A 13826-nucleotide genomic window follows, 5' to 3' on the forward strand; every position below is an offset into this window, starting at 1 on the left:
GCATGAGATCTATAGTGTACATGGACTGTTGTTTGCAGTTACAATGTACATTCAATGTTCAACAAATGTTTGAGAAAGCCACTAGCTCTCACAGAAACTTTGACTAGTGCCTTATGTATTATGGTAATACAGATGATAATTTCCACTAGCCCGGACCACAAATTCACTAGTCAGGACCAAGGGCTAGTGGATTTGCTGAACCCTGGTACATTATGTAATTAGGCAGTTGGTTATTTCAGGCAGCAGACACACACTAAGTGAACTCTTGAAAAAAAACATGACACATAACTCGGGGCTAGTTTAGGCACATATGAAATTCATCAGCTACAAATTTAAAAAAGAAGAAAAAAAAAGGCACATTTTATTAGAATTTACATTATTTAGCACATAATAATAATAATTAATTTCATGTAATAATTGATATTAAAAACCCTGAGTTTCTGCAATTTTTTAAGTTTAATAGATAACTTGAAGAATTTTTCTACTGTTCCAGACTAACTCTGGCACCTACCTTGCCATTTTGTGTTATAGGTTTAAAAAAAAAAAAAAAAGGAATAGGTATAACGAACTACTAGTAATTAATCTGAACTCAGTACCTGCAGAACTGGTGGTCACACCTTGTGGATACTGGATTCTTTAGTAATTCAAGACTGTAAGAAAAGACAAAAGATATCAATTAATAAGAATTATATTGAAATAAATATCTTGCCTACCATACATGTATATGTAAATTGAAAAAAAAAAAAAAAAAAAAAAAAAAAAAAAAAAACCATATGTGTATATATATATATATATATACACACACACACACATATACATACATACACACATACATATATAATATATACATATATAGATTATAATAATAAAATTTATATATATATTATATATATCACGCGAGGTCAAAATCATAGAGCGAAGTCACTTCTCTCTTAAACTGTAGAGAGGGCGAAGTTTTTAAGGAGAGACTTGAATTTTTAATCAAAAAAAAAAAAAAAAAAAATCCACAAAAGAAGTTATCTTAATTACAGAATGAATGAATGAATGAATGAATGTTTAACGACACCCCAGCACGAAAAATACATCGGCTATTGGGTGTCAAACTATGGTAATGCAAATAAATAAAGTGATGATCAACATCAATATAAAAATTCAAGGTTTAAACAAAAACAGTGTAAAGAACTGTGCAAAAATACAAATACAGATATCACAGAATTTTACAGACACCGAATTTTACTCTAAACTTCAATTTGTGCTGTATTGGCCATTCTCAAAGAGAATGTTACACCCCTGCACCACGGTGAGATTACAGCACGCGCAGGGGCTTAATTACAGGTGCAACTTTTACATTCTTTATTTTATTTATTTGTTGTTTACCATCCGGACCAAATTAACCATTTATACTTCATTCTCTTACAAGTTTGTCTTCTCATTTCATTTAATACCTACTTTATGTAGAGTATTGTCCTATAGATTAATCTACCACGGTCAAGCTTAGATTACCCAGAGGCAATTAAATTCGTTCCACCATCACAGTTTCTTAATTAATACACTGTGGCGTTGTCCAACTGAATGGGTACTAGTATCCGTGAAGGTGTGAAAATGGCTAATCTGCTGCACCTTGTCACTGGTTTTTTTTACAATAAAAAAAAGTTAAAGAATTGACAGTAGCCTCTTAACACAGGCACTTTAGCGACTTGGGGATCTAGTTTAAGTGGCCACTGGGTGTTGGATAGGTCACTGCTTACCATGAGTGCATATACATTAAATATCCGCTAGGATAGGTTTGCCTTTATTATTTTATAATTTCAACATCTGTTTTGTGTGTGGAATTTATTAATTATGACAAAGTCTACGTAAAACTAGTTAATTACTCCCCATATTTTTTTTACGTCAAGGAGTTTGTTTTATTGTTATGCCTATTTAGGGGAGATAGAAGTATTAGCAGCTACATGTAGCTAGAAGTCGGTGAAATGCAATCAATTTCACCAATACATTGAAATGCCATTACAGCTAATATATATATATATATATATACAGTAGAATCTCATTGGCTCGAACGCCCAACGGTCGAACCTACCGGTATTCTCGAACCAAGAACAATGTCCCGATTTTTTTCTCTATTAAACCCTCTGTACTCATTTTGGCACTCAGTTGACGGCAGATGTATCGGACTATCTCAGTAAACATGCTAATTATTGATAACACATACAAGAAGGAAGGAAATGTTTTATTTAACGACGCACTTAACACATTTTATTAACAGTTATATGGCATCATGGTTAAGGACCACACAGATATAGAGAGGAAACCCACTGTCGCCACTTCAATGGCTAGGCCTACTCTTTTTCAATTAGCAGCAAGGGATCTTTTTTATTCACCATCCCACAGACTGGATAGTACTACATACCACAGCCTTTGTTACACCAGTTGTGGAGAACTGGCTGGAACGAGAAATAGCTCAAAGAGGCCACCGACGAGGATCGAACCTAAACAGACCGCGCATCAAGTGTGCGCTTTTACGGTACCACTGCCAGGCACTCAGCCGCACTGAGTTACGTCCCGCCCCCATAACACATACAGATATTAATAGAGGTAAAACAAACCAAATAGAGCATTCGAGATTTTTCTGAATTAAACCAAGAACTTCTTGGACACGCCTTGCAGTCATCTTCTAGTCAACATTTTCTAAACAACAAGAATAACAACAACAAAAACCCGAGCAAAACAACATGATTGGAATCTTCCCACCATTTCCAGTCGAAAAAACCCGCCTTCTTTTTTACTTCTTTCTCACAAACAAGAGCTACATTAATTCAGAGTTATTTCCCATTTTAAACATGCTTTTAAAGGTCCACAATCATGGCACATTATATAAAACAGATACATAAACATTACAGTATTAAAAATAAAAAATAAAAATACCATCCCAGTTATTAATAAAGTGACTTTTAGTAAAATGCTTGGGGGAAAAAACCCACTCAGCCACTGCTCAGTCGATTTGACACGCATCAGCAACCTGTGGCGTAGGCTAGCATCCAGCCTTCTGTTTGTAGGTCAACATACCAACAGCAGAGAATGTTTTTTCGAAAATAGCTGATTCTTACGGATGCTAGTTTGGACATTTTGGTCTCATAACATTTGTACATCTACTCGAATGGTATCTCGATTGGTGAGGAAGTGGTATATAAGCACGTTAACTTAGTTATCTACCTACCTGTGAAAAGGAGGACACAACTTCAGTCCCGACTTTTGAAAGTGGGATATTAACATTTGACTGTAATAAAAATATGTGTTCAAATCAGAACACATTTAAAACAACAAGCAGAATAAATAACATTATTTTATTGATTAATATCACATAAAATAGGGATCTGATTTGATTGTTTTAGACAGATCGGTATACTGCAATGCAGGTATGAACACATACAGATCATAATACGATTTATCTTGCTACCTACACCCGTTACTACAGGTGGTGTTCATTGTTTATTAAGCTTTCAAAGATGCGCGATTATTTCATAACACTATGGTATCCTAATTACTGGTGAAATGCCGTCATTGTTTAAAAGGTGACCACTGGCAGACAAGACAAGACAAGAATTTATTACACTCAGGCTGTATTCTACGGCATATGAGGACATGTGTTCAATGGTAGGACATGGTTTACAGGAGCAAAAATACATGTAGTAGTAGTAGTACAGATATAATACAAATGCGAAAATCAGTAAATGTGATATTTTATCAATGGTATATAAATATAGCTTATCATGTAGTAAATAATATGTTATATGTTTGCTACCGTACATATAAACTTACGGCTTCTTAAATGTATTCATGATTTATTTTATTAGTTTGCATGTGTTTTTTAAATAACTAATTCTGTGGGTACATGTATTCATTAATTCATTATACTTTAATGTACTTGGTTTAACATAGAAATATGGTTTCAAAAGTAGTTTGCGGATGTATGCCACATGTCTATCAAAATAGTACGCCACTTCTTAATATTCACAGAATAATGGGTGAAAAACATAAACATAATATCAGTCATATCCTTGGTTAACTTGTAGGGCACTCTAAAGATTTTCTTCTTTTTTTTTTGGTTCTGCTTTTATATAAAATTATTTCATTAAACTAAGTTATAGATACGTTGTTCAACACATAATATTTACATTTTAAATTAATATGTAATTTGTGCCATTATGAAACTTTGATACAGCCCTTTAAATTGACCTTTAACACATTTGATGGCAGCTTATAATTACTTATTATTAACAGCGGGTTTCCTCTCAAAATCTATGTGGTCCTTAACCATATGTCTGACGCCATATAACCGTAAATAAAATGTGTTGAGTGCGTCGTTAAATAAAACACTTCTTTCTTTCTTTTTTTTTTATTTAAAAAAAAACCTCAACATATTTTTGACAGTTAAATTTTATCTTTAAAAAACCAACATATTTTTGACAATTAATTTATATAAAAGATTTTTTTTTAAATATCCTTTTCACAAAAATCTGATAAATTGTTGGAATTAAACTGACTTGAAGAATTTTATCTTATAATGATATTAAACAAAGTTTTATTATTATTTTTATTTTATTTTATTTTATTTTATTTTATTATTTTATTTTATTGTATTTATTTTTTGGTTTGGTTGGTTTTTGAAATTGGAAATAAATAATCAATGTTATTTTAATGTTTGTCTTACAGAGCAGAAAAGAGTCTATACGAGTTGTGAGGGCCCGGAATGAGAGAAATGACAACGCCCCTAATTTACCATTACGGCCAGGCAGACAACAATATCACTGATCACAGTTACCACACAAGACCTGTTGAATTGCAAAGTATAATGATCACTAGCTGTTGGCAACAGTGATCTCTCAAATCTTGTCATTCTACAAGACTGGTGTAATATACAGCATCGAATGCCATCGATTAACAAGATAATTTTTAATGACATTTATAAAAAAATTAGCAAAATGGTTGCTAAGCATGTGTATATTCCTGAAATGAAAAAATCTGCAATGCTTCAAGACTGGCATATATATATATATATATATATATATATATATATATATATATATATATATATATATATATATACAGGTATCATCGATCAAGAAGATGTTTAATGACATTTGTGCAAAATTAGCAAAATGTTGCTGTGCATGTAATGTGATGCATGTGCTGTGCTAAAAAATCTTCTGTTTTAAGACTAGTATATATAGCATCGATCAAGAAGATTTTTAATGAGGACATTTGTGCAAAATGATCAAAATGGTTGCTACGCATCTGTATTATACTGAGCTAAAAAAAATCTACCGTTTTAAGACTAGTATATATAGCATCGATCAAGACGATTTTTAATGAGAACATTTGTGCAAAATGATCAAAATGGTTGCTACGCATCTGTATTATACTGAGCTAAAAAATCTACCGTTTTAAGACTAGTATATATAGCATCGATCAAGAAGATTTTTAATTAGGACATTTGTGCAAAATGATCAAAATGGTTGCTACGCATCTGTATTATACTGAGCTAAAACAAATCTACGGTTTTAAGACTAGTATATATAGCATCGATCAAACAGATTTTAATGAGGACATTTGTGCAAAATGATCAAAATAGTTTCTACGCATCTGTATATTACTGAGCTAAAAATCTATTGTTTTAAGACTAGTATATATAGCATCGATCAAGAAGATTTTTAATGAGAATATTTGTGTAAAATGATCAAAATGGTTTGCTACGCATCTGTATTATACTGAGCTAAAAAACCTACAGTTTTAAGACTAGTATATATAGCATCGATCAAAAAGACTTTTAATGAGGACATTTGTGCAAAATTATCAAAATGGTTGCTACGCATCTGTATTATACTGAGCTAAAAAATCTACTGTTTTAAGACTATTATCCTGTTCAATTATTTAGACCCAAAGTTTTTTGCAAATGTTACGTTTATTTCCTATTCGATATTTGTTTTCTTTGCATTTACATGAAAACAAACCCAAACCCCGACAGGTGTTATATACAAATCATCATATAAAATGCACGAAGTTGACTTAATTCCACTTTTTAAAAATCTCTGTGTCGTTTGAATGCACGTTATTTCTCCTATAAATAACTAAGGTCATTTGCATATCAAAAGCATCATTCTATAGTGCGTTTCAAACTAATGTTCGGTTCTATCGTCCTATCCGCACAAATCGTAGTATGACCTATATTTAAGAAAATATCTGTAAACATGAAGCAGGCGCGGATTCAGGTGGGGAGTTCAAGTGACAAAACCTCAGTTTGAAAAAAAAAAATGTATCAAATATTATAATTATATTGTGGAATACACAAGCGCGCGCGCTGAAGGGAGAAACAGACAGAGAGAGAGAGAGAGAGAGAGAGAGAGAGAGAGAGAGAGAGAGAGAGAGAGAGAGAGAGAGAGAGAGAGAGAGAGGTCATTTATGTAACGACGCACTCAACATATTTTAATCTATGGTTATATGGTTATAGGGAGAGAGAGAGAGAGAAGAATATGGTATGCATGCGATTGGTGGAGGTGTGACCCTCTGCACAACCCCAACCCCACTTAAGGCTTCTTTTGTATATGGAGCGGGACGTAGCTCAGAGGTAAAGCGTTCGCTCATGGTAGGTCGACTGATCGATCCCACATGGTGGACCCATTGGGTTGTGTCTAGTTCCAGCCTGTGCACCACAACTGATGTATAAAGGCTGTGGTATGTGCTATCCTGTCTATGGGATGGTGCATATAAAACGTCTCTTATTGCTTATCAAAATTGCTTATCGGAAACAGTGGCCCATGTGGCGGTAGCGAGTTTCTTTCTCACGGTCATAATGCTCCTTAACCGTTTTGTCTGACGCCACATAAACGTATATCAAATGCGTTGAGTGTGTCGTTAAATAAACATTTCTCTCGTATGTATGTGTAGTCTATATGCATTTCTAGTCGATTAGTTTATAGGTTGTTAGGTTGTTTGATAGTGAATGATATGGAAATAAATTGTTTTTGGTGTTAAAGAGTTCATGCATACATTAAAGTAATACTCCTGATGGGTATGGAGAAATAACTTAATCAGTCGACGAACTCATTTCTTCATCACTATCTTCGTTAAGGAGGACTATCACAAGGGGTATTTTATTTCTTATAAAATTATTTTGTTTTCTAAAATCTTCTTCGATCTTTATTACATGTTTAACTGCGTCAGAGAAGTGTGTAGGTGTGACAGAGTTCAATGCATGTGCAAGTTCTCTCCGCAACGTGGTCATTTTACCATCATTATGACGAGCTATGTGCCCTTTGACTTGACTCCAGATCAGTTCTATCGGATTGAGTTCAGAATGTCTTGGCGGCAGTCTTAGACACAAGTGCCCATGGCGTTCAGCAATACCATCAGTAACAAATTGCTTTGCACATTTGTTACTTTTCACAAGTTCATAAAGAACTGGTTTTGTCATGTTACTCTCAAAAGGTATATTTTTGTTTCGTAGCCACGACTGAATTTCTTCCTTTTTAGCGTTTAGTGCAGGACATCGTGTAATCTCAGTTAATTTGTTGTGGTAGCTTGCGTTATCCATGACGATAACAGAAGGTTCTGGTAGAGAAGGCATAAGTTGTTCTTCAAACCATTTGATGAAATTGTCATGATTCATCTCACCATGATAGTCTCCGTCTGTTTTTTTAGCCTCAAAGATCAATTCACAGCCATCTATCAATCCATATTTATCACAGCCAGCATGACAAATAATAAGTCTTTTTCCCTTCCCAGTCACCGAACAAAGTTTAGGAACTCGATCAGCAGCGTCTGATTTCGGCAGGTGATTGGCAGTACTTGTGCCCGGGTGGATATCTGTCCAGTGGTGGGATGTTGTGTGGTTGACATTCACCCAGGTCTCATCTTGATACACTATTAAATACCCCTGTTCTCGTAAACTGGATATTTCATGGAGATAGGACAGTCTCCTGTGTGATATATTGGCGTCCTCAAAAATCACTTTTTCGGTTGTAGACATATGTTGGTATTTAAAATCGAGGTCATGGAGTGTTCTTCGTAAAGTTGATATGGATATGTTGATTCCACATTCCTCCCTTAAAGCAACGTTAATCTTATGTAATGTAGGTAATTCGCCCTCTCTATAAAATCTGTATACTCGTCGTCTAATAACATCTTTATCAAATAAATCGATGAGTTTTCGGTCGCGTTTTTTAACAGTGATTTCTGTGCTTGGATTCGTAGAGCTTAGATTTTTCACAGTTCTTTTTACTGTTGAAACCGAAACTTTAAGTGCAGCGGCAACTCGATCGACAATTCGATAAGAAGCATACCTAGGTCTACCGCGCTGATATTCATCTTCAAAATAATCGAAAACGTTCTTAATACACAATTTTACATCAACTGAAGTGTTTTTCGATTTACCCATATTTTTCCTCAAATAACAATAACAAGAATGTCGACTACTACATTTTCAATGAATTTATATACCCTACCTAACTTGTATTTTACGTGGTTTACACATTGCTACAATAGCACGTGCAGTCATAGATCGAAATAATGATGTTATTGACCAAGCAATGCTATCGTATTTTGAACATTCAGGGCTGTGTCTGCGGGATGAAAAAGTGGTTGAACCCATACGAGTCCGAACAATCGCCCTTTGGTTTTTCGCATTACAAATGTAACACCCCACCCCCAAACCCCAGCCCCTAGCACCATCCTAAATATATATATATATATATATATATATATATATATATATATATATATATATATACACGTATGAGTTCCCAATTTAGAGGCAAATTAAATAACATTTTTATTATTATTTGATGTTGGTGGCCTTTGACATTTTATCCCCCCCCCCCCCCCTCTGGTCTTCTGGGTCCGGCCCTGCATAAAATTTATTTATAAATTTGGAAAGCACATTCCTGCGGTGTGTGAGGTGATTTGTGTTTATTACTGTGCTACACCTCAGTTGTGTTTACATTAGCTAAATTTATTAAATATAATGCACCTACAAGAAAGGGTTACATGTTCTGTTTGTTTACATCTATGTTTAACGGAAAGATTAGACAATGCTGTTACACACTGCAAAACAATAATAACCTTGATTTAGTGAAACAAGCTATAATGGCCTTCACGTAGCCTCAGATCCCAATGTTTTGATATGCAAATGACCTTAGTTATTTATAGGAGAAATAACGTGCATTCAAACGACACAGAGATTTTTAAAAAGTGGAATTAAGTCAACTTCGTGCATATTATATGATGATTTGTATACAAAACCTGTCGGGATTTAGGTTTGTTTTCATGTAAATGCAAAGAAAACAAATATCGAATAGGAAATAAACGTAACATTTGCAAAAAACTTTGGGTCTAAATAATTGAACAGGATAATAGTATATATAGCATCAATCAAGAAGATTTTTAATTAGGACATTCGTGCAAAATTATCAAAATGGTTGCTATGCATGTTTATGTTACTGAGATTAAAAACTTGGACATTTTTTAGGAATCCCAGATTTTAGTGCTGTCTAAAATCTGTTTTTGTCCTTTGTTCTAGCTTTGATGAAAAACTCACAATAACCACCCCTCACTTTTTTTAAAGATTTTTATTGTCCAATGCCATTCATCTGTGACTAAAGAATGTTTGGCTAAACTGTTATTATGTATGCAGGCATACTTACATAATGGTGAGCTTACATTTAACTCTTATCAAGCATATATTATAGAATAATTGTTTAAAGCCTTATTAGGCATACGTCATAGAATTGTGGCATAATTATAGGAAACAAGATTCCGTTTCATATCATATTTATGTCCCGAGTGGAATAATTTTCAATTGTCACAAGCTTTAGTGAGTGATAATGAAGTTTAAGCAAGTTTAATGTCCTATTTATTAATCGATTTTAATTTATTTCACTCAACTCCTTCAGTTGACGTTCCTTTAAGTTTGACGTCATTGTGTGATGTTGAAGTGTTATGTCCTACTTGGCGTTCTAGTAGGATATATCACTTTGATATGTACCAAGTTATTTGTAACCATATGAGTAATAAACTGCTATCATGTAGGCATATACTTACAGAATGGTTGGCTTACATATATTACAGAATAATAGGCATACAACATGTAAGTCATGGAACTGTGGCCTAAACCCTGATCAAGCAGGCATTTATACATGTACTTACACTATTGAATGGTTGGTGTAGCCCTTATCAAACATGTTATAGAATAATGATCTAAAGCCTTATTAGGCATATGCCATAGAATTGTGGCCTAAATCCTTAATATGTAGGCATACTTACATAATGGTTGGTTTAGCACTTATTAAACATAATTTTATATTACAGAATAGTGGACGAAACCTTTATTAAAATGTACAGAATGGTGAGCTAACGTTATACATATTGATTGTCAAAGCCTAATATATTGTAAATATGTATATAATATCATATATGTTTGTGCATGTCGTTAAAATATATTTTTGCATCTGTACTACAGTATTATACACAACCTGTAAATAGTTTAATGTAAATATGGTGTTTAATAACATTCATATGTATTATACACATACTCCGCACATTGTACAAATGTAAATATATTGTGTTCATATATTCTTGTACATGTAAATAATGTTTGTATATTCAAACCATTTTCTAAAATAAAAAATACAAACATCTTTATGTATGTGTATAACTATTATATACTATGTGTGTTTTTTATTCTCATTTATAGTATACACCTGAAAATTAATTAAGCACCTGTTAGTTTGACCCGTGTGACTTAAACTACGCAAGTAAACTGTAAACATTTCATGGATACAAATTTGAAAAAGATTGACAATAAGTGACACTGTCATTACATCAACATTTAATGTATTCTAGAGAAAACGAAAATATGCATGAAAATGTGTCATACAATACGGAGCTGGAATCACAGTGATGTGCTTCTCATTGAAGTAATTTCTTCACGCCATCTCAATAAATACAGATATAGAAATGTAAAAACCCAAAATCAGGTTTAAACTCTGTATGGGCAATTACATGCACTTCTATAAACACCCGTTTGGCTGTAATACAAGTCAGGTGGTGCTTAATTAATTTCAAGATGTATATATACTCTTTGAGTGAGTGTGTGTCTGTGTGTGTGTGTGTGTGTGTGTGTGTGTGTGTGTGTGTGTGAGTGAGTGAGTGGGTGAGTGAGTAGGGATTTATCCAGGCATTAATTCTGCGGGTCCCAACATACATGTATGGCTCTTCCCAAAAGAAAGTGGCGCTAAAAATTGAAACTTTTCTTTGCTAAAACTTCCCAAAATACATGTATATAATTAATTATGTCTGTCCTAAAAAATTAATTTAACAGTGGTGCACTGTATCAATTCAGTAGCCTGAAAAATATCCCAAGTATAATTTACTAGTGCTAATTTCTTCAAACCCATCCGTGTGTGCGTGCGTGTACATGCGTTTGTGTGTGTGTGCGTGCATGTACATGTTTTAAAAAGCAGCCTATACCTTCTTTATTTTGGTCAAGGTTGTACACCAGACTCTTGTTAAAATATATTGCACTACACATTTTTGGGTTTTTTATATGCCCATCTATGATGGGTCGTATTATGATATGGCATTGTCTGTCCATACGTCTGTTTGTTAACATTTTCTTGTCCGGTCCATATCTTACATACAGATGCATACAGGGCCATCAAACCTCACGTGTAAGAACAACGTGGAATGGTGGTGTCGCATAATATTACTAGGTCACTGTGACCTACTTTTCACGGTCTACTGCACATAATAGTAAATTCTTGTCCAGATCATATCTTGCATACAGATGTATACAGGACCCTCAAGCCACAGGTAGAAACAACTTGGGATGGTGGTTGGTCCAAAACAAACTGTTCATCTACCCCATTGCAAACATTTCAAATAATTAGAACTGAATCATACCCGTAACATATTCATTAATATAGATATGGTTTTCCATCAAACATGCATACATACTCTGTATAATTTGCAAGTGATGTCTAAAACCCCTTCTCCACTGGGCATGTACTTTATGGACGGCCCCAATGTTGATTGTAAAACAATGGTACATAAATAACTGATTGGAGTTTAAACAGCTGCAATTCATGTATGTCTAGAAATCCCTGAAAGAGTATTACTTATTTTATTTTTAAAATGTTTTAGTAATTATACTTCATCTACACACCATCACTTCTGGTAAAACTTCCTGTCTCGAGTCAGGCCCCCGATCATATCGGAGGTCAGACTCAGGATGGGCGTGTTCGAAACCCTAGTGGTATATGGGCATGTTAAACTAGTTACCTACCTACCTATCTGGTAAAATCTCTGATTAATTGTTACTAATTTTGAAAAACACATTTCATGTTTATCACAAATGTCAAACATTGTCTTCCATAAAGATAGACCCATTTCAATTATTATTTAAACATTTTGAAAATGTTACCGCATTGTTCAGCACTGGCATGTACAGGCTTCTGAAAAGTGAATATTTGCGTAAACCATTTATCGGTTACGCAATTTTTTTTTTTTTTAAGTTAACCCATTTACATTTTGCGTAACCCGTAATGGGTTAACGGAAAACAGGTTACACTAAATTAGATTTGTGTGAACAACACATGAACGAATTTCATTTTGTATTGAAAATCTCCCATTACCGTACTTACACTGCTAAATGATGCATAAGTCAAATACAGAGTCTGATTTCATTTTAAAAGTCAAGTTTTCTTTTACTTAAGCACAGTGCTGAAAAAAATTATAGAAACTATCATATTGAATGGCTATCTTTTGCAACTGTCTGATACATTTCCCATTAACAAGGGATCTTTACATGCACCATCCTTTTGAGTTCTGACTCTGGCCCAACCCCAACGAGAAATAGGCCCAGTGTGTGGTAAAGCATCATCCAATAAAGTATTTTTTATTAATTTTAACTTTAGTTTATTTTTATTCATAACTGAAATAATTGTTTTGGAGTTTATAGCCATTGTAATGCGTTTTTTCCAGTATAGCCTTTTGTAATTATTAAAATTAATTTTACCAACATTTTCTTCTTTTACAATTACTGGTACATGTTACACAGGCATGGCAGTTGTGGGGGGGGGGGGGGGCTAATTTTCTTGAGAGAGAGAGAGAGAGAGAGAGAGAGAGAGAGAGAGAGAGAGAGAGAGAGAGAGAGAGAGAGAGAGAGAGAGAGACAGACATATATAGAGAGAGATATATAGAGACAGAGAGAGGCCCCCTCCCCCATGTGTCTATTTGCTTCTGCTGTGCTAAGTTAATGTATCAACATTTTTACAAGCATACCAACCTAGGCCTACACTAAGGAAGGGAGTGTGGGGGGGGGGGGGGATGTCAATGGGCTTTTTTTTAACATTACAAGTGCCTCTTACCAGTGCTAGAATTAATCACTATACTCTGGTCAAACTAAGCCCACAGCTAAAGCTGATGGGGAATATGACAGGTGTGTGGCACAGAATCTGATGTCCACAAGAGACAATCACATGTGGTTGGATAGACAAGGACTAGTACGTGGAGGTGGACAGCAACGGAAGGAAGGAATGTTTTATTTATGACACATTCAACACATTTTAATTATAGTTATATGGTCTTGGACATACGGTTAAAGGGAGTCCTGAGTTTGTTGCCATTATTAAGATTTTGCGGACAACCAGGGTCGTTTCAAGAACAACAAATTTGAATTAAATACATTTTCCTGCATAAAATATCAGTGTCTGTATATTTAAATGTCTTTCTGATCGTCCCAGTATTGTACTAGCTGAAACTTCATTTCGTTT

The sequence above is a fragment of the Gigantopelta aegis genome, chromosome 9, assembly GCF_016097555.1.
Source record: "Gigantopelta aegis isolate Gae_Host chromosome 9, Gae_host_genome, whole genome shotgun sequence".
Taxonomy (NCBI): Eukaryota; Metazoa; Mollusca; class Gastropoda; order Neomphalida; family Peltospiridae; genus Gigantopelta; species Gigantopelta aegis.